We start from the raw sequence: 27,358 nt of genomic DNA, 5'->3' as shown, positions 1-27,358 counted from the left end.
GGACAGGGTGCGCCTGGCTGACCTCTGGCTGACATGGAGTTCGGGGAGAAAATGATGGGATGGGGCAAGCCCAGCCCCCTCACAGTAGAGATTCACCCAGGGGGGTCCCTGTCAGCACCCCCTCCCCATCCCTCGTCTTGGCTTCAGGAGTAGCTCAGGTGGAGAGTGGGGGAACAGAACGGGCCTCAGCAACAAGGATGGAGATGCAGGCCCAGGCAGCCATGTGGACAGATCCACTCAACAATGCACACTGCAGGGGCTGTCAACACCAAGCCAAACAGGCTTGACCAGCCAAGGGCCCCAGAGTGGGGGCTTTCGGGGGTGGGAATGTTCTATACCCTGCGGCTCTTATGATAGCTCCACACAGCGGTAGTTACAGAAAACACACCCTGGGAAAAAGCAAAATACAAACAGGACACCAGGTCTGGCCAGTTGGGTCTCACAGGCCAGTGGAGTGAGGAGGCCCAGGTGGGCTCATAAGAGTGGCTAATAGCAAACTCTACCTGCATGGGGTTTGGAACCCTGTGTCTCCCAGAGGAGGACTCAGGCTGGGAGAAGGAAACTGTCAGAGTCACCATGCGAGCTAGTCAGAGCTGGAGCCATAGAGCAGGTAAACAGTCCTGGGCCCCAACCCTGAAGGCTGAGAAGCTGGGGTGGGGGCACATCTAAGGGCAGATACACACAGGTAGCCCCTGGGCCCCTCCCCCTGCCCAGTGAGCACCTAGCTCCTGAGGGGCCACCAAGGCCTGATAGCAGGGACGCACCAGCAGACCATCACCCCCAGGCCTCTCTGCCAAGGTCAGACAATAATACCCAGTGCAGACAAGGTGGTTCTGCTGGGAAAGCCTCTCCCCAGATCCAGCTGGGCCAGCAATTCTTTAACTTGCCATTCTGCTGACACTGGGCCTAGATCCAAGGGCCCCGCTGCCCACATTGGCCACACCAGTCCTTGGCTCCCTGGCCAGGCCGAATTCTGCCCATCCTGCCTAAGCCAGCTCCACATGCCCAGTTCCCACCAGGATTCTGCCAGCCAGAAGGACCCCCACTCACCCCCTGAAGCATCCACAGGAGCCTGTGTCCCACAGGGACCTACAGCTCATGGCCAGGTCCTGTGGTCAGGGGTTCCCACCCTGATCTCTTCCCTCCAGTGCTGGACATCGTGTCTTGTGGGGACCACCCAGAGCTGGGAGATGCCACCCCCCAGAAGGCAGAAAACTGACTGTTCATGGCAGCCTCAGGCCCAGGCCCTGGTCCAAGGGCAACAGCTGGTTGGTTCCAGTTTGGTGAGGGCAACTGACAACAGGTAAAGCCATCTGTACAAGTATTTCCTTCAAACTGGCCTAGTGAGGGGCTGGGGAGGACCCAGAGTAGCCCCCAGCCCCACCAGTGTAAGCAGGGGTGGGGGAAAAGACCCATGTTCAGCCAAGGGCTGACCCCTGACCTGCCCACCCTCTCAGCCCACTAGGGGCCAGATTAGGGACCCCTGACTTCAGGCAGAGGCAGGCGACAGAGTTACTACCTCCTGTGAGCCCATCCCAGGGCCCCTGGGGACACATGGCAGGGCCGAGTTGGGGGAATGAGGCAGGGGAATGCTGAGTGAAGGATGTGTGGAACTGGGCAGGAATGGGCACTAAGGCCAGGGTCTGGCTCCCCCTGGGGAGGTGGCAGTGGAGCACGGGGCAGCCAAGCCCCCACATCCCCCACTGCCACCTGCCCAGCTGCTAGGCATAAGTGGTACCTATACTCCCCTGGCCGCTCCAGGAATGGTTCTTTTTTGATCAATAGAAAGGGGCCCAGTCCACACCCACATAGGCACAGGAGTCCACACACATCAGAGAACAAAACTGCTGTGCCAGGAAAGGGTGAAAATGTTCCCCTCCGGCTGTGGGTCCCACAGCACCTGCTCCTGCCAGCACCCTCACCCCACAAGGTGCTGACCCAACCAGGGTGCCACATGCCAAGAACAGCCCAAAGGCTATGGCAACCTGGAAGGGCTGTTCAGGACCTGGGCATGTTTCCCAGTCACAGTCTCCCCGACTTTGCTGCTCACTGGCCCTGTGCCTCAGTTTTCCCCACTGTGGCAAAAGGTAATCTCACCCTGAAGGCTAGGGGGTCTGAAAGCAGAGGGCGGAGATATTTCCTGTCCAGGGTCTCTTGCCCAGAGATCACTGTGCATCAGGCCATGGCCAGGCCAGTCTCCTGGGGGGACTGTGTTCCCTGTCCCCTGCTTCTGGAGTCTAGTGGCCAGATCCAGGTCGCTACAGTTAAGAGCCCCCAGTGTATTGGGGGAAGCCCCGGTTGGGGGGCGGGGGCGGATGGAGGTGGCATGATGCTCCATCGAAAGGGCCCTGGGTGGGTCCCAGAGAACAAGCATCAAATTGAGGCCCTTTTCTGAAGTGGCTGCCCAAGGAATTTGAGTTTTGGAGTGAGATGAGAACATGGGGTCAGGGAAGAAAGCATTTTGGTTTTGGAAATGCACAAAGTTCTCTGAAGCTCTCTGAGGTCCAGATGTTTTGCTAGGTATGTGCTTTAAAAGGGCCTAGGAGTGGGGGCGCCCATAAGGGACAATGCAGCCAGGGGCCAAGGTCCAGCCTGCCTGCCTGCCCCCCTGCAGGCGTTCCAGAGTTCCATAGCGAAGTCAGAAAAGAAAAGTAAAAAAGATCTGCAGCCAAGGAGGGCTCACGAGAGCTTACCAGGATTGTCCAGTTTAATCGTCAAAACACCCCTGACATATGGGTCCTTCCTGGCAGGTGAGGAAACTGAGGTTCGAGTAGGGCATCCGGAGCTGGGGCGGGCAGTTGGCAGCCTGTAGCCCCTGAGGTCCTGGCAGATCTTCCCTGGCCCCCAGCCAGACACGCTCCACTCCAGCTCATGCACCTGTCAATCACCTGTCCAGGACTCAGGCTGGCTGGGCCTCCCGTCCTCCCGCCAGCCCCCTTGCTCATCGCTGGGGCCTCCCTGCGAGGCTGTCAGCGGCCGAGGTGGGTGCCCTTGCCGGGGTGGGTAGCCGGCTGTCCCCCGGATCAGTCCCCCTGCAGCAGCCTGCCTGGAACCCGAGCCTGGCCGCGCAGGGAAGGAGCGGCGGCCCCGGAATGGCTCCGCCCAGCTAAGGCCCGGGCAGTGGCTCCCGTGCAAGGTGGGCCTGTGCACCCTGCAGCCCCTGGGCCCTCCTGGAAAATCCTTCGCATCCTGTGGGACCTGGACCGCCAGCGGCCTCCCAACCCTGGGCATCTGCCCCTCGCCTCCGCCTGGCATTGGACTTCTGAGAACCCTGGGCACGAGGGCAGCGTGGGCGCAGGGGAGGCTGTCAGTCCAGGCCGGCGCTGAGAGGACGCGTCCACCCCACCCTCCAAACGCCGTCCTGCTGCTTCAGCCAAAGCCGTCCTGGAGACGGGCCCAGGGACTCCCCGCTGCAGCCTCGAGCTCCGGGGTGGCCCCGCGGCTCCCAGGGGTGGCCCCGCGGCTCCAGGAGTCACACACTCCGCCGCGCCAGCTCGGACCGACCGCAGACTTCGGGAGCAGAAGCAGCGCCGCGCGGGCCCTGACCCCACACCCTGCCCCGGCGCCTCCGCCTGCAGGACCCTCCCCGGGCTCGCTGGATCGTTCCTCCCCCGTCGCTCCCCCGACCGCGCGCGGTGCCGACGGCTCCAAGGCGGCGCCAGCCAAGACGGTCCCGGCCACGCAGCGGCGGGTGCGGCGGGTGCGGCGGGTGCGGCCCGCACCACGGGCCCGGCAGGCGGGGAGGACGCGCTCCCAGTCTCCGGCAGCAGACGGACCCCTCCGACTCCGACTCCGACTCCGGCCGCCTCCTCCCCGCCGAGGTCCCTCCGGGGGCGGCCGCCGCACACTTTCCGGAGCGGGAGCGACTGTGAACCCGAGTCCTCCCCGCGCCCGCCGGTCCCGCAACCCGGCCCTGCGCCCGCCCGGGGACCCACTAGTGCGGCCGAGCGACCCGGCGGGACCCACAGGGCGCCCCCTTCCCGCGTCCTCTCCACCCCCGCGCGCTGGGCCGAGGCGCCGGGTCTGGCGCGGGCTGCGGGACGAGGGTGCGCAGTCGGGAAACAGTCGGTCCTACGAGGCCCTTTGGCCTGGCGGGGGCTCAGCCTGTAACCCCAACAATTTGGGAGACTGAAGCGGGAGGCGCGCCTGGGTCCACGAGTTCAAGCCCCGTTGGGGAAATCCGCCCCGCACCGCCGGCGGGTACCCCGAGTCCAGCGGAGACAAAGGATTTAGAAAGAGACAGAATAAGAGTTAAAAGGCGGGTCCAGGGGACCGGAGCGTCCGAGGCTTGCTCACGGCCCGAGCTCTCGGCCTCCACCCAATTTATTGGTTTACAAGCTCTTTGTGCTTAGGGCAATGGGAGGGGTAAGAAGGGATGAGGAAAAGGATTAAATACTGAAGGAGAACTCGTGAGTCATTCGATAAGGTGTATAGCAGTGGCGGTTTCTGCGAATTTTCCTTGAGTAAAGGCGTGTGTCTAAACTTAAGATCTTTAACTTAAGATCGGGACTGAAATGGGTGGGAGTGGGTTTCAGGAGGAGCCAAGATGTTTGATTATACTCCACTTCAACGGAGTGTTATCTCCCCGAGCACCTGTAGCATGCGGCTGAGCTGTTACACTGTGGGGCATAAAGACATGAAGGCAATAAGGAGACTTTTCTCCTCAGAGGCCGCCCATGGCTCCCCACGGATGTCTCACACAGGGGAGACCAACTCATCTGGTATTCCAGAAACTCTCTTTCCCACATGTGCCCCTCTGTTTGTCTCTATTATATGTATGTATTTTTTTTTTAATTAATAACCGCCATTGCTATTTCCTTCACTGTGTCTGGCTTCTCTCCCAAGGCGCGTCCGCATCTGTAGACTAAAAACAAACAGCATAAACAGACACAAACCAAAATAAAATTTGCGATTGTTTATCTACCTATGGTTTTAATCCACTTTAAAGGATTAGTGTTAGAAAGGCCATCAGCAGCTCCAGTAAGAATATCAGCTCCAGGCAACAGGCTGAGATGAGCCTGAGATGCCTCGAAAAGTTGTTTTTTCAGTTTAGCAATATCTAATGTTAAATTATCTTCTTTTCCTTGTAGTGACGTCTAATCATCTCCCAGTGGTGTTCAGTGGCATTTAAGAGCTAGGAGTAATACAAAAGTCAGAAGTATTCCAATCACATTGCATTTGAATTCTATGCTCCAAGCTCATAATCCGATCTCCCATCCAAATTACTGTTTGACGGAGATCATTCATTTGATTTGCCAATTTTTGTTGTGTTTGGCTTTGGGAATTCCAAAGCTTAGAAGAATTGTTCTGCCAACTATCCACAAAGCCCACAGTTTGAATAGAAGAGTGCAAAGCAACACCAGCAGCAGCAGCTATGACAGCTAAAAGGCCCATGATCACAGCTATTAAAGTAAATATGAATCTCTTTGATCTACTAAGTATTCCTTTTAGTACTTCGGTGATACTCTGTATGGAGGGACAGGCCTCCCAAGGTCTACTGAGGGAAACAGGTATCCAAACTCCTTCTCAGGCCCTAACCACTATCTTTATTAGAGGTAGAATTAATGCAGGTAAAAAGACAACAGCTGAGGCATGATATGGTTTGAGAGTCAGGTAGGATGTTAATTTTTCCCACTGCCAACATAAAAGGAGGTTTAACACAGCTCTGCAATGGGACCGTCCGATTAGAGGTCATGGCTACAACAAATTGAAGTTTTTACCATGGGTCTCTGTTTTATATTCTCCTTTCCAAATCTGAATTGGGGTTTGAGCCATCATTAATTTCCACAATTCTGGATGTTCTGTACTTTTAATTGGGTCAATCATTTTTGGGCTTGGAGGAGCCATACCATTCTCCTCCCACTTAATAGGGTAATTTGTTTCAATTATTCTATGTAATTTTGGTGCATTATCTGGGTAGTCGTTTGCAAAAGTAGTCTCTCTACAATCTTCTCTCTGTCCAGTACAATTTACTGCAAAGTGTCCCCTAGGGGCTTAATCAATGATGATTCCATAGGAATTATTTTGCAGTACAGCAGCACTGTTTGCAATACAATCTTCCGAGGTTAGCACCTCTAGCTTCTCAGACCATTCAATGGCAGGAGGTTCTTATTAGGTTTAAATTTATTAATCCGGCGATGTGTCATAACATAGCCATGCTCAAGGTATTTAATAGTGTCCAAAGATTGAAATGTTCTTCCACTGATTACATGAATAAAGGCTTTTTATCCATTATGTGCAGGAACATAAGCCATCCAACTTTGTGTATCATAATTTAAACATCCCGCTGCCGGCCCCAGGCAGATGGGAGGAAAGCGATAACCAGTAGAAATATTCATTAACATTCCTTCCTCCTCTGGATGAGTAGGACCTCAGTTATCTGTTGGTCCAGGCATCCAGACACTATCATTAACATAAACCTCCACTGGGGTGTCTAACCATGTAACAGGCCTAACCAGTGGTGGGAATGGAATGTAGGCCCAATAAGTTTTTTCTTATATTCAGGGAGAGAAGATGATATTACTCCCAATATCGCAGGGGTTGTACACACTTCCTGCGATATTGTTCCTAATATCCTGAAGGGGAGAGCATAATATTACTCTCAATATCGCAGGGGGTGTACACCTCCTTTGTAATATTGTTCTCCCCCTCCCTGCCTAGCTATTACGATCCACATCGCAGGGGGGTGAGGCCCCCCCGCGATATGGGGAGTAATAGCCACCCCCTCTCCCCCTCTCCCCCCTCCAGCCTTATATAAGGAGGCTGGCCTTATATAAGTGCCCCCCAATGCCATCGCAGGCTTTAATGTATTCACTTAAAGTTTTTTCCTCATTTAGATCTGCCTTTCCCTTAATAGGTCTAATTGCTGCCTGACATTCTGCATTAGCATTTTCATGAGCAAGCAGCTGAAGGATCACTTTCTTGGCATGAGAATCGGAAATAGCCTTTTGAGCTGCATCGTGCAAACAGGCGATACAATCTGGATAAGGCTCCCTTAGACCCTGTTAAACTGTGTTAAAAGAAGGATAAGCAGTAGCAGGGTCGTGAATTTTTCTCCCAGGCTCTTAGGCATAGTTCTGAGCTGATCAACAACCTCATCACCCATTTCCATCTGTTGATTTAGAGTACCCCATGCCTGTCCAATTACAAGCAATTGATCAGACGTGATATTAACGGGACGTTGGGCTTGAGCATTTCTGCCTGATTTGTTGCTTCATCCATCCACCAGGTTTTAAATTGGAGAAATTCAGAGGGGGACAGGGTGGATCGGGCTAATGCCTCCCAATCCACAGGTATTCAACGTCTGTTATAAGCCACACATTGTAACAAGGAACATAAGGAGAATTTGGCCCATATTGTCCAATTGTTTGCTTTCAGTCTTTAATATTTTAAAAGGAAATGGCTCCCAGCATGCTTGAGCAAGTTCTCTGGCCTCCTCAGCTGGCGAAATAATGACCAGAAACTGCCAAGCATTCAAATCCCCCATTTCTTGTGCCTGGCGAATGGATGACTGGATTGCCCCTGTGCCATAATTTGTATTTGGACCGGCTGGCAGCACTCCTCTACCATAATTAACAGGTGGGCAAGCCTGGATCATTCATTCCCTCATCGTAATTGGCTGTTGGACAAGCCTGAAGCTTTCCTTCGCCACAGTTAACAGCAGGGCCTGCAACAATGAGAGCGGCAAGGCCAGTCTCAGGCTCCCCTTCCAAAAATTCCTAAGGCTGTCCTGGGGGTGGCCATTCCAGACCTTCCCCTAAAGGCGCAGTAGGTGGCCCTGTTTCTTTTATAAGTTTTTGGAGATTAGCATACATACCTTCCCGTTTCTCGCCCTTTTTTAAACTAGACTGTCATGGTTCACTTTGCTGATAATTAGACTCCTGATTATTCAACTTTCCTATGTCATCCTGAACTCCTTCTTCTCCTCCTCAGTGTGGAAGGGCTCCAGGGCTGTTTTAATTGCCGATCACACAGACCAAGCAGAGGGGAATATCGTGGCCCTCTTGTGCTGGTTTTAAGTCTGATCCGACCTTGTCCCAACCTTCTACATTCATGATTCCATATTCCGGGAACCAAGGAGAATACTCGTCTACCAGATGGAGCAAAGATGTGAGATTTGGGGTACTCACAATTACCTCACCGCGGCGCAGTAACTGCCGCACAAGGCTTAAGTAATTAGCGAACTTACTCTCAGCCCGACCCACATTTTCCCGAGGTTTCCCCGGAATTCTCCGAGCGCCCACTTACCCTAGAGCTTGAAGTGAAAACCTACTGGGGAGTCCTTTGTCGGTCGTCCTCCGCTTCCCACGCTCTGGTGTTCCTTCACTGGATTATTTGTAGACATTACGGGGAGCCCCGCCTTGGGCACCAGAGACCAGCCTGGGCAACCGAGGGAGACCCCCGGTTCTACCAAAAAAAAAAAAAAATTAGCCAGGTGTGGTTTCGCGCGCCTGTAATCCCAGCTACTCCTTGAGAAATCAGACAAAACCTGGCACAGAGACTGATTTTCTTCTGAAATGCTTTCTCCAAAATATTTCTAAAACAAAAGGGGGAAATTGGAAAGGAAAATATTTTGGGCCCCCCAAATCACTAAGATAAAGGGAAAAGTCAATCTGGGAACTGCTTAGGGCAAACCTGCCTCCCATTCTATTCAAAGTCATCCGCTGCTGGCTGAGAAGAATGCGTATCTTATTGCCTCCTTTGGAAAGGCTCATCAGAAACTCAGAAGAATGCAACCGTTCCTCTCTCACCTGCCTGTGACCTGGAAGCCCCCTCCTGGCTTCGAGTTGACCCACTTTTGCTTCAGGTTGTACCGGATCGAACCAGTGTTCATCTTACATATGTTGATTGATGTCTCCTGTCTCCCTAAAATGTGTAAAACTGTCAGATACAGTCAGTTTCTCTTCCAAGGTTTGGCATGTTAACGTTCTTGTGTTTTGTTGTGGAACCCAACTTTCTTGTTCTCCATGCCTCCTTGCCCTTAGTTACTGTAAACAACCTTCCCCCCCGTCAGTTCTAATCGATTACTCACATCTGTTCCCTTGGTTACCTGCTCTGCACCCATTTCTCCCTTCCAAACCACACGTCCCACCATTGTAACTCACGACTCCCTTCCCCCTTCCTTATTTGGGAAAATATTCACAAATAGCCGACGGGGTCAGTTTGGATCTTGAGGTCCGGCCCCAGCCCATGCCAGAGGTAGGGATTGCGTCAGGAATAAAAACCCCTGCTTTCCTTTGTTCCGTGTGCTCTTGCGATTGTGACTGATGCGAGCAGCACGCTTCTGCAGAGGTAAATTGCATTGCTGAGAAAACTTTCGCTTGAGTGCTGGTTTCACTTTGCGACACCGAGCATTTATCTCCAACAAAACCAAGCTGTGCTCTGACCACCTTGGGCAGCTGTCATCAGGACATCCTGAGGCTGTGTCATGCACAAGCATCCCCAACCTTGGCAAAATAAACTTTCTAAATACTCTTTTCCCCAAATGCTCGAGGAGACTGATTTGAATAATCATAAAACTCCGAGGCTGCACTCCAGCCTGGGCGACAGAGCAAGACTCTGTTTCAAAAAATAAAATAAAATAAAATAAAATAAAATAACTCCGATCTCCCGCACAGCCGACTCTGCGTGAATTACTCTTTCTTTATTGCTATTCCCCCGTCTTGAGAAATCGGCTCTGTCTAGGTAGCGGGCAAGGTGAACCCACTGGGCAGTTGCAGAATTGTCATTATATTGCTTTTAATTTTATATCTATATTATGCACAAATAGCTATAACCCTGTATACAAGGTTAAATGCGAAGGTCCTCCTTGCATGGTCAGATCCCAGCGCAGGAAGGACGCACCCCCTACAAACCGCTAGGCCAAAAGGGTCATTCTGGCCACATCCAGCCTAGTGAGATCGCAATTTCCTGTCACTCTGGGCCTGAGGGGGCGGGGCCTGAAGCCCCATACAATCAGGGGCGCTGGGGTGGGGACCCGTCAATCAGGCGCGCCGCCGGAAAGGAGAGGGCGGCTTCCGGGATCTGGCTGGCGGGCGCTTTGTCTCGCCTTCGCCACCGTAGGCTCTTCCTGTGAGTCTCCGCTGCTACTTCCTGGCTCTGGGAGCCCCGGTGGCTCTGCAGCAGCCTCGGCCACCCTGTGACCTGCGGGTGTTGGGACATCCCTAGCTGACGCCGGGACACCCGGGGAGCCGAGGAATGGTGAGTGGACTGCGCCTGGCTTCCCGAAGTGGGGAAGAGGGCTGGGTGAAACCTGCTGGAACCAGCCATGGGCTGCGGAACCTGCGGACCGAGTCGCGGGGTTCTGTTTCCAAACATTTTACATGAGAGGAAAGCGCGGAGAATACGGCCTCCTAAAGCTCTGAAATCATCTGACACTCTACTGTAAAAAAAAAAAAAATCTTTGTGCCTCTCTTCTTTTCATCTTTCCTAAGTGTACATATTACCAAAATGTCTTTAGGTTGAGGTCCCCCCGTGAAAACTTTACAGGGTGTTGTGTCCTCAGCCACCCTCCTGTCTTTTCCTAGTCCTGGCATTTTAGAACTGTCTGGGGATGACCCAGGATACCCACAGTGGCCATGTCTATTGGAGGGTCTAGTGAGTATCAGCCCCGGGGTCATCTCATCGCCAAGGACAGCCTGAGGTAGGGGGTAGAGTCTCTCAGGGGAGCAGCTGGATGCTCTTGGCCTTAGAGGAATCTCCTGGTATAGTTTCATCTAAAATGGTGACCCCTTAGGGTTATTAAAATTTTAGGACATTAAAATGAATGGACAATACAACGTAATGTCATTAAAGCTAGGTCATTAAAACTGTTCCTCCAGCCGGAGTTTTTATTCCTCGGAGACACATTGATGGTCTGCCAATGGGATGCTGATATTGAGAGGAAAAGGCAGAAATGATTTCTGCTCTCTAGATTGTCTCAGACTTGTGAAGAGAGAAAAACTGTCCCAAAGGACAAGGAAAACCCACCCCAGAGAGGATGTGCAAGAACCTGAATATGAAAATGCACTGAAGGCACACAGGAGGACAAAGAGCAGTGCCAGTGCCTCCTAGGTGGTCACTGAGTGCTTTACTGAACAGGATGGGTGTCCCGAGGGATAGAATGGCCTGCCGTGACACTTAGAAAGGTCTGTGTTGGAGTCAGCACTGCCTCTCCCTGAGTTTGTTACCTTGAAAAGGCTTGTCCGCTTATTTGAGTTTCAGTTTTTCATTGACTGTAAGATACATTTTGTCAGTACAGCTTGAAAGATAAACATACTATTTCCAAAGAGGCAAGGTAAAATGATGTATTTTATTTGCTAAAAATTCGTATTTATTTCTTCCCCAGAGTGAGTGTAGTAAGTTTTAAAGGTCTGTTCTTTTCAAGGGTAATTTCAAATGGAATTGTAGGACTTAGCTTTGTCAATGCTACTGGTGAAATAAAAGTGTGATAGATAAATTGATGATTTACAAAGATTCACCAAAATGTCAGTTTCCCCTCTTGTAGCATGGTGAAGAATTTATGACAGTGGACACATCTGTATCCTCTTATCTGGATATCTGAGGGTTTTTTTTTTTTTTTTTTTTTTTTTTTTTTTTTTTTTTTTTTTTTGGAGACACTGTCTTGCTCTGTAGCCCGGCTGGAGTGCAGTGGCGCCATCTCTGCTTACTGCAACCTCCGCCTCCCGGGTTCAAGTGATTCTCCTGTGTCAGCCTCCCGAGTAACTGGGATTATAGGCACCCACCACCACACCCAGCTAATTTTTGTATTTTTAGTAAACACGGGGTTTTAGGCCTGGCACAGTGGCTCAGGCCTGTAATCCCAGCACTTTGGGAGGCCAAGGTGGGCGGATCACGAGGTCAGGAGTTCCAGAGCAGCCTGGCCAACATGGTGAAACCCTGTCTCTACTAAAAATACAAAAAAAAAAAAGCTGAGCCTGGTGGCAGGCACCTGTAATCCCAGCTACTCGGGAGGCTGAGGCAAGAGAATTGCTTGAACCCGGGAGGTGGAGGTTGCAGTGAGCCAAGATCTTGCCACTGCACCCCAGCCCAAGCGACAATGCAGACTCCGTCTCAAAAAACAAAAAAAAACAAACAACAAAAAGACGGGGTTTTGCCATGTTGGCCAGGCTGGTCTCAACCTCCTGACCTCAGGTGATCGCCCTCCTCAGCCTCCCAAGGTGCTGGGATTACAGGCGTGAGCCACCATGCCCTGCCCACTCTATTTTCTTTTTATTCCCTAAATTTTAATATGTTTGAGTTTGTCTGTTCCTTTATCACTGTTTTCTTACATAAAAGAAATTCTGCCTAATCCTTCGTAAAAAAAAAAAAAAAAAAAATCTTCCTGTGACTTCTGAAAGTGTTCTGGTTTTATCTTTCATATTTGAATATATAATAAGTTGATTATGGTTCATGGAATAGAGAAGAATGCAATGCATTTTCCCAAGTAGATGCCAGCCTGGTTTGCCTCATATTTTAAAGTGCATGTGATTTCTTTTTCTATTCTACAGTGCCTACTCTATCATTCATCAACTTTCCATATAAATGCTGGGTCATTAAGACTTTTTTTTCCCCTTGGTCTGCTTGCTCATCTCTCTGCTAATACTGTGCTGTCCTGAATATTTTCGTTTGAAAATCTTAGAAGTATGTTAGACAAGCCATCACTCTTTTTTTAGATGACTAAAAATCATTAGACATTTGTCATTTTTACTACGTATGAAAAAGTAGTTTTTCTTGCCTAAAAAAACCTGATTTGGGAATTTATGTGATTTCATAGGAATAGCATCTGGAAGTGGTGACATTAATGTCCTTTTTTAAAAACATGTGTCGTATTTCCTCTTATTCCTTTCTGCCTTGACATTGTGCAATAGAAATTTTTAAAATTGTTGTATTAGTATTGTTAAATATCAATTATTGGTTTTATTTACTACTCAATTAAATTTAATAAGCCTACTCTGTCTTGGTGTAATCACATGGAATGGGCTCAACTCCCCAGTTAACAAGTGACAGCACATGTAAAATATTGTCTACCAGGGAAACTCATTGAACACTTAGTGTTCAGACTGTGTTTTGGTGTCTGGTTCCCTAAGCACCACTGCAGTGACACAAAATAATAGACCTTCAGCAGAAAAAGTTTTGGCAAATATATTGCATAAGCCATTTAGATGCAGTGAGTCATTCTTATTACTTGGGTTGGTGGAATCCCTTTCAAAATGTAAGTTACTAATACAAACAAAGATGGAACTTTGTGAGCAGGCATTTTTAAGAATAAGTAGTCTCAGGACTGATAATATTAACTCCCTTATGCACATCAGGTAGGACTTTATTATGACAGATACTAGAAATGTACAAAGTGAAGTTAAAAGGTAACTCCTAGCAGCACATCTTACTCCCTGGATTCTCTAATGAGATGGGTGTTTCTACTTTGCTGTTGCCTTTTTGAATAGTTCAATTCTAGCATTAGTACTGCTGTGTGGGAGGGAGTATGTGTGAACAGAGTAAGAGTTGTGACAATCAAGTCACAGAATAAATGCTTGGAAATTTTAGAATCATGTAAACAGCTTATGGATTGAGTATAGATTCCCAGTGCTGTCAGTCCCACCCATCCTTCTATCCACATGTGTGGGATGTTCTAGGACTCCGTGGCTTTTGAGGATGTGGCTGTGAACTTTACCCAGGAGGAATGGGCTTTGCTAGATTCTTCTCAGAAGATTCTCTGCAGAGAAGTGATGCAGGAAACCTGCAGGAACCTGGCTTCTGTAGGTGAGAATGACAACACATTTCACTTAATTACAGAAGTATTTCCCTATCATCAGTGCTATTTGTGATTTGGAATGTGGCAAGGGAATGATTTGGTGAAGAAATCAGGCATGGGCACTGTGTACAATGAACATACAATGAACATGAAATCTAGTAATGTTTCTATAGTTTGTAATAATTCATGATAATTTTGTGGGTCTGCATTTTAGGAAACAAATGGAAAGACCAGAATATTGAAGATCACTTTGAAAAACTGGGAAAGATATAAGATAATTTGCACTGAGAAGAGGAAATAAAGTCCTCTGAAGGAATCTTAGCTTGTCATGAACTTAAAAACAAGCAATCAAAACAAATAAGAGTCACTTGAAATTTATTTTTTTTTAGAAAAATTTCACCCAAAATGTAATGTACTTCAGTGTAGCAGTCAGTGTTTGGAAAACAGTTTACTTGAAAATAGTACTACAAAATTGTGTATATGAATGTTACTAATTTGGTCATAGCCATGCAGGTGGTAGCTGTGTTTTCAGTAGTAACCCATTTACTTTCAAATAATTCAGTCATGGCAAAAAAAAAAAAAAAAAAAAAAATGCATTTTCCTTGGTATTGGTAGCAGTGTAAGTCCAAGACCTATTAATAAGTAGAAAGTTATTAAACCAACCAATAATAATGTGCTTGTCATTTTTTTTTTTTTTTTTACAGAAATCATATGATACAGAGACTGTGTGAAAGCAAAGAAGGTAGTCAGTATGGACAGTTGTCAGCCAAATTCCAAAGCTTGATCTGAATGAGAGCATTTCTCCTGGATTAAAACAATGTGAATGAAGTATTTGTGGAAAAGTCTTTGTACGTCATTCCCTCCTTAATAGGCACATCCTAGCTCACTCAGGATACAAACCATATGGAGAGAAGCAATATAAATGTGAACAGTGTGGGAAACTCTTCGTTTCTGTTCCAGGTGTTAGAAGACACATGATAATGCACAGTGGAAATCCAGTTATAAATGTACGATATGTGGGAAAGCTTTTTATTTTCTCAATTCAATTGAAAGACATCAGAGAACTCACACAGGAGAAAAACCCTATAAATGTAAACAATGTGGTAAAGCGTTCACTGTTTCCGGTTGTTGTCTAATACATGAACGAACTCACACTAGAGAGAAACCCTACGAATGTAAGGAATGTGGAAAAACATTCAGATTTTCTTGTTCCTTTAAGACGCATGAAAGGACTCACACTGGAGAAAGACCCTATAAATGTACCAAATGTGATAAAGCCTTCAGCTGTTCCACTTCCCTTCGTTACCATGGAAGCATTCATACTGGAGAGAGACCCTATGAATGTAAACAATGTGGCAAAGCCTTTAGTCATTTGAGTTCCCTTTGTAACCATAGAAGTACTCATACTGGAGAGAAAGCCTATGAATGTAAACAATGTGACCAAGCCTTCAGTCGCCTCAGTTCCCTTCACCTCCATGAAAGAATTCATACTGAAGAAAAACCCTATGAATGTCAGAGATGCGGTAAAGCCTACATTCGTTCCAGTCACCTTACTCGCCATGAAAGAAGTCATGATATAGAGGCTGGGTGTAGTGACTCAGCCTATAATCCCAGCACTTTGGGAGGCCAAGGAGTGTGTATTGCTTGAGCCCAGGAGTTTATAACCAGCCCGGATTAAAACAATGTGAAACAACCTGGGCAACATGGTGAAACCCTGTCTCTACAAAAAATAAAATAATGCCAGGCACGGTGGCTCACGCCAGCTACTCGGGAGGCTGAGGCAGGAGAAGGGCGTGAACCCAGGGAGGCGGAGCTTGCAGTGAGCCGAGATCGCACCACTGCACTGCCAGCCTGGGCGACAGAGCGAGACTCCGTCTCAAAAAAAAAAAAAAAAAAAAAAAAAAAAATAAAAAATAATTAGCTGGGCATGGTGGCACATTTCAGTTGTCTTAGTTCTTTTTCAAGGACATAAAAAGCCACAGGGGGTTGGGGGAAAGCCCTGTGCATGCGGATCACGAGGTCAGGAGATCGAGACCATCCTGGCCAACATGGTGAAACCTCGTCTCTACTAAAAATACAAAAATTAGCTGGGTGTGGTAGCATATGGTTGTAATCCCAGCTACTCAGGAGGCTGAGGCAGGAGAATCACTTGAACCCAGGAGGCGGAGGTTTCAGTGAGCCGAGATTGTGCCACTGCACTCCAGCCTGGTGACAGAGTGAGACTCCATCTCAAAATTAAAGAAAATAAAAAAAAAATAAATAAAGCCCCTTGAATGTAAGAAATGTGGTAAAACATTTACTCTTTCCCATTCCCTCATAAACATGAAAAGGCTCACACTGCAGAGAAACCTTAAGAATGTAGGAAATGTGGTCAAGCCTTCAGATTTTCCTGTTTTTGAAGATTTGGGAGGACTCAGAGTGGAGAAAAGCCTTTTGAATTTAAATTTGTGGTAAGGCCTTCAGTTGTGTTAGTTCCATTTGAAGACATCAGCTCATTCCTGAGAAAAACCCTATGAATGTCCAGAATGTGGGAATGTTTCATTTCTCTCATACCCACTCAAGGACATATGAAAATGCACACTGTAGCTGGCTGGACCTTGTAAATACAAGAACGTACACAGGATTAAAACTCTAATAGTTTAGAAACTGCAAGAATATTTTCAGTTTTCACATTTACTTGAAAAGTCATGTGAAAACTCCCACGGGAAAGAAGTTCTATAAGTGAAGCTTTTCTAATTTGGAAAGCCTGATGCAAATTAATTATCGTGCAGTGCTTGAAAAAAATGTATGAAATGTTACACAAGTTACAAGTATATTGTTTTTATCAGTGGCTCATTCTTAAAGAGTCTTGAGTATGCATTTCACCTTGTTTTGCAGGGAAACCTTGAGGTGAGAGTTCTGTAAATGCTCTTTAAGCAGTAGTACTTGAGTTTCATAGATAATGATATTAAGTTTGTTGGTAGAATTTTTGTCTATTCATTTGATAATGTGCTGGATTCATGGTTGAATTTTGATGTTTTTCTAATATGTAGGTAAGTTTAATTTTTTTTTTTCATTTTATTATTATTTTTTTTTTTTTTTGAGATGGAGTCTCACTCTGTTGCCCAGGCTGGAGTGCAGTGGTGCAATCTCGGCTCACTGCAACCTCCACCTCCTGGGTTTAAGCGATTCTCCTGCCTCAGCCTCCCGAGTAGCTGGGACTACAGGTGCCCACCACTACGTCCAGCTAATTCTTTGTATTTTTAGTAGAGACAGGGTTTCGCCATGTTGGCTAGGCTGGTCTTGAACTCCTGGCCTCATGATTTGCCCACCTCGGCCTCCCAACGTGCTGGGATTACAGACATGAGCCACTGCACCCGGTCAGGTAAGTTTCATTTGTATGTATTGTCCTGTGATTAATGGACCAGTGAATAATGATTGTGAATTGTTGGGATTGTCTTACTAGCCTCATTTGGCAAATTTTGATTATCCCTTGTTCATTATACACATTCCACCTTTCTTTATTAAAGGAAAAAACTACTCTTGATGTAAAGATGTTTATTTTTTGCTAATAATGAGTTGGTATTAATTCCTAAGTACATAAAGTTTACCATAGAGTATCATCTCGTGAGTTCTTTGCATCTGTTGCCCTTTATTCTTTATTATTTCTGTCTATTATTTGGATCGTTCACTTTGAATGAAGGAGAGAGGACTGTGATAGGACAATATGTTGTAACCAATCTGAGGGAGGAAGCATTCAATCTCTCAGTCACATATGATAGCGTTGGGCTTTTCATCGATGCCTTTGGTATTGTAGTAGATAGTATTACACCATTATGGTATGATAGTTTATATATTGTATTTTAGAGTATTACAGTCTTACCAGTCAGTGTCACATGATTCAGTTCCCTACCAGCCAACAGACAAACCAATCACATACTCCTGTAGGAACAAAGGAACATCCTCGGCCGGGCACAGTGGATCACGCCTGTAATCCCAGCACTTAGGGAGGCCGAGGCGGGTGAATCACGAGGTCAGGAGATCCAGACCATCCTGGCTAACACGGTGAAACCCCGTCTCTACTAAAAATACAAAAAATTAGCCATGTGTGGTGGTGTGTGCCTGTAGTCCCAGCTTCTAGAGAGGCTGAGGCAGGAGAATGGCATGAACCCGGGAGACGGAGCTTGCAGTGAGCCGAGATCACACCACTGCACTCCAGCAAGGGTGACAGAGCGAGATTCTGTCTCAAAAAAAAAAAAAAAAAAAAAAAAAAAAAAACATCCTCACTTTTTTTTAATGCTATACCACTCTCTGCTCCCAAGTTAATCCCTGTTTGGGCCTGTGGGAGCTTACACCATCCTCCTATATGTAATTAATAACTGATGTCTGGCTTATCTGTTTAGTAATAGATGTTATGTGTTTAACGGTGCCAGTAAACGTAGGGTGCTCATTCCTTCCTCACCAGTGGGGTGCATGAGACGCTATTGAAACAATTGGCAACACAAATGGAATGGACCAGCCCTCATGCAGGACACCTGCTCAACTTGACCTACCTGCTGTCGGCTGATGGTTCCGTAACACATCAGCAGTCACCTGAGTCAGAACCGTGAGCTGACGATGGGCCTTCCCTTTGGTCTGCACAGTGTTTTGTGGTCTTCAGGTGTTGTCATCTTCTCCCACACTAAAATGCTCTCATCTCCTAGACATGAATGTTTAATTGCACCCCAGCATGACATTTGGCCTGTGCTTAGCAGGCAGTTTTGAGGCCCTGGCTTATTAATGCACAAAAGCGCAGCACATAAGCCGACACTTAAGTCCTAATTAGCAAGAATCAGGCTGTATCTCTGTAGTCCCTGCATCTACTCTGGTCACCATCTCTGTATGCTGAGGGCAGCCATGTGAACATTATTAATTATTGTACACTCCAAGACAATAGTTATTATGTAGGCAGAAGTAGTGGCCTTGTTTGTTTCTTGTGCTGCTGCTCCCCTTGCCGCTGTCCCCTACACCCTCCTGATGAGGTGTACATCTATGGTGCCTCATGGTTCAGGCACTGATGAGTAAAGAAAATGGGAAGAAAGAGTTTGATATTAGCCCCTATCGAAGCATATGAAGAAGAGTCTCAGCTGCTTGCATTGAAAAATTCCTAGCCAGTGTGTGGGCTTTTCTTATCACTGCTGCTTATCAGCATGTCAAAAGTCGAATCTTCGGACTGCAAGTCTTGCCGGCCTTAGACATAATGGCCTTACTGCATGTGGAGCTAACCCCAGGAAGATGGAGTGGCAGTCTCTGGAGGATTAGGTGGTCTCCTCCAATGTGGGCTTGATGGGCTCCTGAACTCTTTCCTGTAACCATGCAGAGAGTCTACACTGCCAGCGATCATGTGCCTCAACTCTGTAGATGTAGAAACTCAAAATATTCAAAATATTCTGAAACAGTTTCCATTGAAAGGAAAGAGAAAAGCAGTTAGGTGCCACGCTCCGGTCAAGAGAACTAGTAGATGGCTCACAAGAACACTCTGTCGCTACTGTCTGTGCCTCTGTCACAACAAATATCCTGATCCTTCAGTTTTAAGGGTGCAGGGCCATTTTCCTCCCTTTCTTACTGGTAGTTCTCAAGATAACTGTATGATATGCTGGGAAGGCAATATCCTGATAATCAGGTGACATTGGTCAGAACAGCCCAGGCTCTGTTAGAGTCCCTGCTCGAAACAGAATGGCCTTTAACGCTTGTGTCCAGCAAACCACATCGTGGGAGAAAACCCAAGGTGGGCTGCTTTCTGGGGTCCCTCAGTTGTAGTGCAAGTGAAGCATTTACAGTCAAAACTCCATCCATCTGCTCTGGGTAGCCTTCCTGATCTTGTGGTAGCGGTTCATATTGAATCCTAGACTTCTGTTGTCTTTTGTTTGCTATTTGTAAGTAATAAATTCACTTCATGGAATTTATGTATGAATGTGTTTGGTCTCATTGTACTCAGAAAAGTTGGTAGCCATTGCACAGTGAACCCGCTTCATAATTGGTGAAAACACCTATGGCCCCCTTGTGCCACAGCAAGGAGGTTAATTCAGCCAAACATAAACTTCATGTTCATAAAACCCTGTAGCACAATTATTACCATGTGGGAGGCCTTTAACAATGGTGATGCTGATTTGAAGAACTCTGAAGGAAGAAATTTACACAAATGGGTTGGGTACACGGGAGTCCCTCCTAACTTAAAGCAAACCTTACTCCCCTCTGCCTAAAAAGAGTGGAGAGGCCAGGCACGGTGGCTCAGGCCTGTAATCCGAGCACTCTGGGAGGCCGAGGTGGGCAGATCACAAGGTCAGGGGTTCAAGACCAGCCTGACCAACATGGGGAAGCCACATCTCTACTAAAAATACAAAAATTAGCCGGGCGTGGTGGTGGGCACCTGTAATCCCAGCTACTTGGGAGGCTGAGGCAGGAGAATTGCTTGAACCTGGGAGGCAGAGGTTGAAGTGAGTCAAGACCATGCCACTGCACTCCAGCCTGGGTGACAGGGCAAGACTCCGTCTCAGGGGGAAAAAAAAAAAAGGATAAGAACTGAAACAGGTTTAAAATTTCACCTAATTGGAAATGCAAAGTTTACAAAAATAATATTTAAAATAAAATGCTAAATGAGTGCTCATTGAATTTTATGCCTCCACAAAGTAGGTTGTGAATTAACTTCCACATCTGTTGAAAGCCACCAAAGTTGGGAAGCCTCCGTGTCTGAAATTCACATGTGGCTCAAATAAGAATTATACCTGGGGATACCCCAAAGTTTAAATATGGTATCCCCTGTGATATTATGAGGAATTACTGTACATAAAACAGGTTGTCTTCCTTTAACTCTGAAAATCATATTATCTTGCCTAAATTCTCCAAAACGCATCGCTCTGCAGTATCCTATAGTGGACATAGGTTTCCTGACCAATGAGCACTAAAAGTAAGTGTGTGCGACTCACCTATGTTCTTATCAAAATGGAAATCCCCGAATCCCACCAGTTAGAATAACATGACAGAATGTCAGATTTTTGGAATATATAGGTTTTCTGTAAGGTTATTAGGTATTGATTCCATTTTTAAAATAGATATCAATATATTTAGATTACCTATTTCTCCTATGTTTTAGTATTAATAGATTGTGTCTTTTAATTCATCCAGTTGGTCTAAGTTACCAAGTTTGTGGGTTATGGAGATTGTAATATTCTTTATTATTTTATCATCCATGGGCTCTCTAATATAAAGGCCTCTTTTAATTCTTCTATTATTAGGTTGGTGCCAAAGTAATTGTGGTTTTGGACCATGAATTTTAAATTTTTATAACTAGGCTACAACACATCTTTATTAATCAAAATAGAACCCATTACAATGGACTGGGCACAGTGGCTCACACTGTAATCCCAGCACTTTGGGAGGCTGAGGCGGGTGGATCAGGAGGTCAGGAGTTTGAGACCAGCCTGACCAACATGGTGAAATCCCGTCTCTACTAAAAATACAAAAAGTAGCCAGGTGTAGTGGCATGTGCCTGTAATCCCAGCTACTCAAGAGGCTGAGGCAGGAGAATCTCTTGAACCCAGGAGGCAGAGGTTGCAGTGAGCCGAGATTGCACCTTTGCACTCTGGCCTGGGTGACAGAGTGAGACTCTGTCTTAAAAAAAAAAAAAAAAAAAAAGAAACCATTACATTGAACACATTTTTGCCAATGAGAAATAAACTTGTTTATTCCGTGCTTTCAGGGTTCGATGAACTCTTGGAAAGCGTTTTCTACATCCTGCTGGTTGTGTAAATGTTTTCCCTGCAAAAAGTTGTCAAGATGCTTGAATGGTATTTGGTTGGCGAGAGGTCAGATGAATATGGCAGATGAAGCAAAACTTCATAGCCCAGTTTACTCAACTTTCTTTTTTTTTTTTTTTTTTTTTTTTTTTGAACGGAGTTCGCTGTCAAGATGCTCAGCTCACTGCAAGCTCCGCCTCCCGGGTTCACGCCATTCTCCCGCCTCAGTGGTACAGGTGCCCGCCACCACGGTTTTCTGTATTTTTAGTAGAGACGGGGTTTCAGTTAGCCAGGATAGTCTCGATCTCCTGACCTCGTGATCCACCCGCCTCGGCCTCCCAAAGTGCTGGTGAGACAGGCTTGAGCCACCGCCCCGTTTATTCAACTTTCAAAGCCTGGTTGTATGACATGTGGTCAGGCGTTGTGGAGAACTGGGCCCTTCCTGTTGACCAGTGCCAGCTCCAGGTGCTGCAGTTTTCCATGCATCTCATCGATTAACTCGGCATACTTCTCAGATGTAATGATTTCACCAGGATTCAAAAAGTGTAGTGGATCAGAAGACCGGCAGCTGACCACCAAACAGTGACCATGACCTTTTTTTGGTACAAGTTTGACTTTGGGAAGTGGTTTGGAGCTTCTTCTCAGTCCAACCACTGAGCTGGCTGTTGTATGAAATCCACTTTTTGTGGCATGTCACAATCTGATCAAGAAATGGTTCATTGTTGTTTCATAGAATAAGAGAAGATGACACTTCAAAAGGATGATTTTTAAAATATTTGGTCAGCTCATGAGGCACCCATTTATCAAGCTTTTTCAACTTTCCTATTGGCTTCAAATGCCGGATGACCATAGAATGGTCAACATTCAGTTCTTCGCCAACTTCTCGTGTGGCTGTAAGAGGATCGAATTCAGTGGTTGCTCTCAATTGGTCGTTATCAACGTCCAGTGGCTGCCCACTACGCTCCTCATCTTCAAGGCTCTCGCCTCCTTTGCAAAACTTCTTGAACCTCGGCGCTGTACATTAATTAGCAGTTCCTGGGCCAAATGCTTTGATGATGTGAGTTGTCTCCCCTGCTTTAGGACCCATTTTGAACTCAAATAAGAAAGTCGCTTGAATTTGCTTTTTGTCTGCCATCATTTCCATAGTCTAAAATAAATAAGTAATAAGTCATTAGCAAAAAAAAAAAAGACAAGAAATGCCCATTAAAATAATATATAACATAACCACATTTATTTCAGAGGGTATTCCAGTATCAAACAGCAAATTCCAAGAATGCAAAAACTGCCATTACTTTTGTACTCACCTTATAGTAATTTGTGTGATATCTTTTTTTCTCTGTTAGCCTGGCTGATAGTTACCAATTTTGTTGATCTTTATGAAGAAACAGCTATTGTTCTATTGAGTTCTTCTGTTGATTTTATGTTTTCAGTGCCATTGACTTGTCATCTTGTTTTCATTTATTTTGAGTGAATTTGGTTTATATTGTTCTTTTTTCTTTTTGTTATTTTTTGAGATGGAGTCTCGTTCTGTTGCCCAGGCTGGAGTGCAGTGGCGTGATCTGAGCTCACTCCAAGCTCTGCCTCCTGGGTTCACACCATTCTCCTGCCTCAGCCTCCTGAGTAGCTGGGACTACAGGCGCCCACCACCACGCCCGGCTAATTTTTTTGCATTTTTAGTAGAGACGGGGTTTCACTGTGTTAGCCAGGATGGTCTCGATCTCCTGGCCTCGTGATCCGCCTGCCTCGGCCTCCCAAAGTGCTGGGATTACAGGCATGAGCCACGGCGCCCGGCCATGTTCTTTTTTCTTTAGTGACCTAAAGTAGAAGATTACATCATTGGGTGTGTAATTTTGTTTGTAATGTATGCATTCAACATTGTGAATTTCTAAGCAATACTTCCACTGCATTCCAGAAGTTCTGATATATTTTTATTTTCAGACTGGACACATGGTTCATGCTTATAATCCCACCACTTTGGGAGTCTTAGGCAGGATTGCTTGGTGCTTGGAGCCAAGTGTTAGAGCCTAACCTGGGCAAAATAGAGAGACACTGTCTCTACAAAAATTTTTAAAAATTAGCCAGACATAGTGGTACGCACTTACACTCCTAGCTACTCGTGAGGCTGAGACAGGAGGATTGCTTGAGCCTAGGAGTTCAAGGCTGCAGTGAGATATGGTCATACCACTGCACTTCAGCCTGGGTGATAAAACCCATCTTTTAGATGTGTATGTGTGCCTGTGTGCTTTGTGTATGTGTGTGTGTATATATGTATATTTTTTCATTTTCAATATATTTCAAGTACTATAAAAGTGGAAAGGAACAATTGTTCTGTAATATGACAGTATGAGTTTTAATTCACAGTTGTGATAGCAGAAGGTTAGAAATAATTCAAGTGTCTATTTAGAAAGGATTGGATAAATGACCTCATACACACTTAAAAAATGAGAGGCAGCATTTATTGATATGAAAAAATTTGCAGGATTTGTCAATTGAAAATAATCAAAGTATATTGCAATGTTTACACCATTCTACCTTTCTACAGCTGTTATGGTCATCTGCAGAGGCAGGTGGCCCCCAGCCACAAGTATGAGCCAGATGTTGAGATTAATGATGCTAATTATACATCAAGATAATAGAAAGTGTTTATTACTTCCATAATTGGTCTTTGGGGAGAGCAGGGCAGGACTCTCAAACAGGCGAAAAGTGGCCTGAGAGAGTAAGAAAAGAAACTTAGGTTTTTGTTCTGGTTAGTTTGGGGCCAGGGTGAGAGTTTGTATATGCATGTACCGAAGAAGAGCCTTGTGTAGTAGTTTGCTTTTTCCGCTGGCACCAAAAGAGGAAGCACCCAGTCTTGCTTATCACCTTGTGTAGAAATAGGGCATAGTGGCCGGACACGGTGGCTCCTGCCTGTAATCCCAGCACTTTGGGGGGCTGATGCAGGCAGATCACGAGGTCAGGAGTTCGAGACCAGCCTGACCAACATAGTGGAACCTCATCTCTACTAAAAATACAAAAATTAGCCAGGTATGGTGGCGGGCACTTGTAGTCCCAGCTACTCAGGAGGCTGAGGCGGGAGAATTGCTCGAACCCAGGAGGTGGAGGTTGCAGTGAGCCAAGATCACGCCACTGCACTCCCTCCAGCCTGGGTGACGGAGTGAGACTCCATCTCAAAAAAAACAAAAAACAAAAAACAAAAAAAACAGTGGGACATAGTAGGAAGATCATGAGGTCAGGAGTTCAAGACCAGCCAGGCCAACATGGCGAAACCCCGTCTCTACTAAAAATACAAAAACTGGCCAGGCAAGATGGCTCACACCTATAATCCCAGCCACTTTGGGAGGCCAAGGCGGGTGGATCACGAGGTCAGGAGTTCGAGACCAGCCTGGCCAATATGGTGAAACACCATCTCTACTAAAAATACAAAAATTAGCCAGGCGTAGTGGCAGGCACCTGTAGTCCCAGCTACTCAGGAGGCCAAGGCAGGAGAATAACTTGAACCCAGGAGGTGGAGATTGCAGTGAGTCGAGATCGTGCCACTGCCCTCCAGCATGGATGACAAAGCAAGACTCTGTCTCAAGAAAAAAAAAAAATACAAATATTAGCTGGGCATGGTGGTGCATGCCTGTAATCTCAGCTATTCGGGAGGCTGAGGCAGGAGAATTGCTTGAACCGGGACCCGGGAGGCAGAGGTTGCAGTGAGCCGAGATCATGTCACTGCACTCCAGCGTGGGCTACAGAGCGAGACTCTGTCTCAAAAAAAAAAAAAAATATATATATATATATATATATGTATATACACACACACATATATATACACACATACATATATATATATGTATATATATATGTATGTATATTTGAAGTATTGTCCAATGAGATGTTCCGGAAGACCACATTTAAATACAGAATCTGAATGGGGGCCCATGTCGCACCTGCCATTTTTTTAACTTTGCAGCTGGGCTTTTCTCCTCTCCTCTGCTGGACTCTGCTGTTTCCCACGAGGTGTTGAGAGACTCTGCCCTGAATCCTACAACCAGGAGATGAGCAGCACAGAGTGACACCAGCAGGAGAACATAAAGATGCGGTGACAGTTGTCCTGCAGAGTCCATAGCAGTGCACTCCTACCGCTGGTGCCCCAGCTAAGCCTGAGGGCCAGCATGCCCGAGGATAGTCTGGGAGTGCTGCAGTCAGGGTCCCCACAATGGGCACCCAGCCTGTGCCCTTGCATTCTGCATGATCGTGGCCATTGTCACCTCAGAGCCCCTGGGTACAGAGCAATGCATCCTACCAGAGCCGCATGTGAGGAAGGACCACGTGAGTCCTGGGAAAGAGCTGAGGCCCTGCAGGAGGAGGTGGCCAGGACCGAGACCTGATGCCTGTGTGGAGAATCGTCTGTGGGTGTGAGTGGCACTGTGGGGTCAGTGCCCGGGTTCTGCTGCTCCCCCTCCTCAAAGATCAGGGCCCGAGCAGGGGCTGGCATGTGTGTGGCACCTGGAGCTGCAGGGCCACCGCCCATGTGTGAGACCGTCATGGGGACTTGAACACGGTGTCGTCTGCAGACCCCACCTGTCCATCGGCCCCAATTCCTGGCCAGCTTCTGCCAAGGTGAGAGGGTAGAATTCGGAAGGTGGGTGTAAGCTGAAGCCTATTCCCCAGTGGCTGACATACAGTGGTGACACTCTCTGTGTGGAAAAGAGAGATCAGACTGTTATTGTGTCTATGTAGAAAGACAAAAGACGAAGACATAAGAAACTCCATTTTGGGCTGGGCGCGGTGGCTCAAGCCTGTAATCCCAGCACTTTGGGAGGCCGAGATGGGCGGATCACGAGGTCAGGAGATCGAGACCATGCTGGCTAACACGGTGAAACCCCGTCTCTACTAAAAAATACAAAAAATTAGCCGGGCGAGGTGGCGGGCGCCTGTGGTCCCAGCTACTCGGGAGGCTGAGGCAGGAGAATGGCCTGAACCCAGGAGGCGGAGCTTGCAGTGAGCTGAGATCCGGCCACTGCACTCCAGCCCGGGCGACAGAGCGAGACTCCGTCTCAAAAAAAAAAAAAAAAAGAAACTCCATTTTGATCTGTACTAAGAAAAATTCTTCTGCCTTGAGATGCTGTTAATCTGTAACCCTAGCCCCAGCCCTGTGCTCACAGAAGCATGTGCTGTGTTGACTCAAGGTTTAATGGATTTAGGGCTGTGCAGGACGTGCCTTAGTAAAAATGTGTTTGCAGGCAGTATGCTTGGTAAAAGTCATCGCCATTCTCCAGTCTCGAGTACCCAGGGACACAGTGCACTGCGGAAAGCCTCAGGGACCTCTGCCCAGGAAAGCCTGGGTGTTGTTCGAGGTTTCTCCCCACTGAGGCAGCCTGAGATATGGCCTCGTGGGAAGGGAAAGACCTGTACATCCCCCAGCCTGACACCCGTAAAGGGTCTGTGCTGAGGAGGATTAGTGGAAGAGGAAGGCCTTTTTGCAGTTGATATAAGAGGAAGGCATCTGTCTCCTGCTCATCGCTGGGAATGGAATGTCTCGGGGTAAAACCTGACCATACATTGTATTTACTGAGATAGGAGAAAACCGCCTCACGGCTGGAGGCGAGACATGCTGGCGGCAATACTGCTCTTTACTGCACGGAGATGTTGGTGTAAAGTCAAACATCAATCTGGCCGATGTGCACATCGAGGCACAGCACCTTTCCTTAAACTTATTGATGACACAGAGTCCTTTGCTCACATGTTTTCCTGCTGACCCTCTCCCCACCATTATCCTATAGTCCTGCCACATCCCCCTTGCCGAGATAGTAGAGATAGTGATCAATAAATACTGAGGGAATTCCAGAGACCAGTGCTGGTGTGGGTCCTCCGTATGCTGAGTGCA

General features: G+C 47.0%; 1 long non-coding RNA gene and 2 pseudogenes across 1 annotated transcript; 2 read left to right on the top strand and 1 right to left on the bottom strand.

Annotated features, from left to right (window-relative positions):
• The first annotated feature begins 1,001 nt into the window (after positions 1-1,001).
• On the top strand, positions 1,002-3,872 carry LOC126959184 (putative uncharacterized protein C1orf229; annotated as a pseudogene).
• A 6,087-nt stretch (positions 3,873-9,959) lies between these two features.
• On the top strand, positions 9,960-14,426 carry LOC126943721 (uncharacterized). Its single transcript, XR_007721830.1, has 3 exons — positions 9,960-10,200; positions 13,614-13,740; positions 13,947-14,426. It is a non-coding gene; the product is annotated as an uncharacterized LOC126943721 (long non-coding RNA).
• A 7,441-nt stretch (positions 14,427-21,867) lies between these two features.
• Positions 21,868-22,630, bottom strand: LOC126959104 (histone-lysine N-methyltransferase SETMAR-like; annotated as a pseudogene).
• Positions 22,631-27,358: the final 4,728 nt, after the last annotated feature.

Source organism: Macaca thibetana, chromosome 1 (assembly GCF_024542745.1).
Source record: "Macaca thibetana thibetana isolate TM-01 chromosome 1, ASM2454274v1, whole genome shotgun sequence".
Classification (NCBI taxonomy): Eukaryota; Metazoa; Chordata; class Mammalia; order Primates; family Cercopithecidae; genus Macaca; species Macaca thibetana.
The sequence above is the reverse complement of the archived record's forward strand: the minus strand, read 5'-3'. Positions and strand labels throughout refer to the sequence as shown.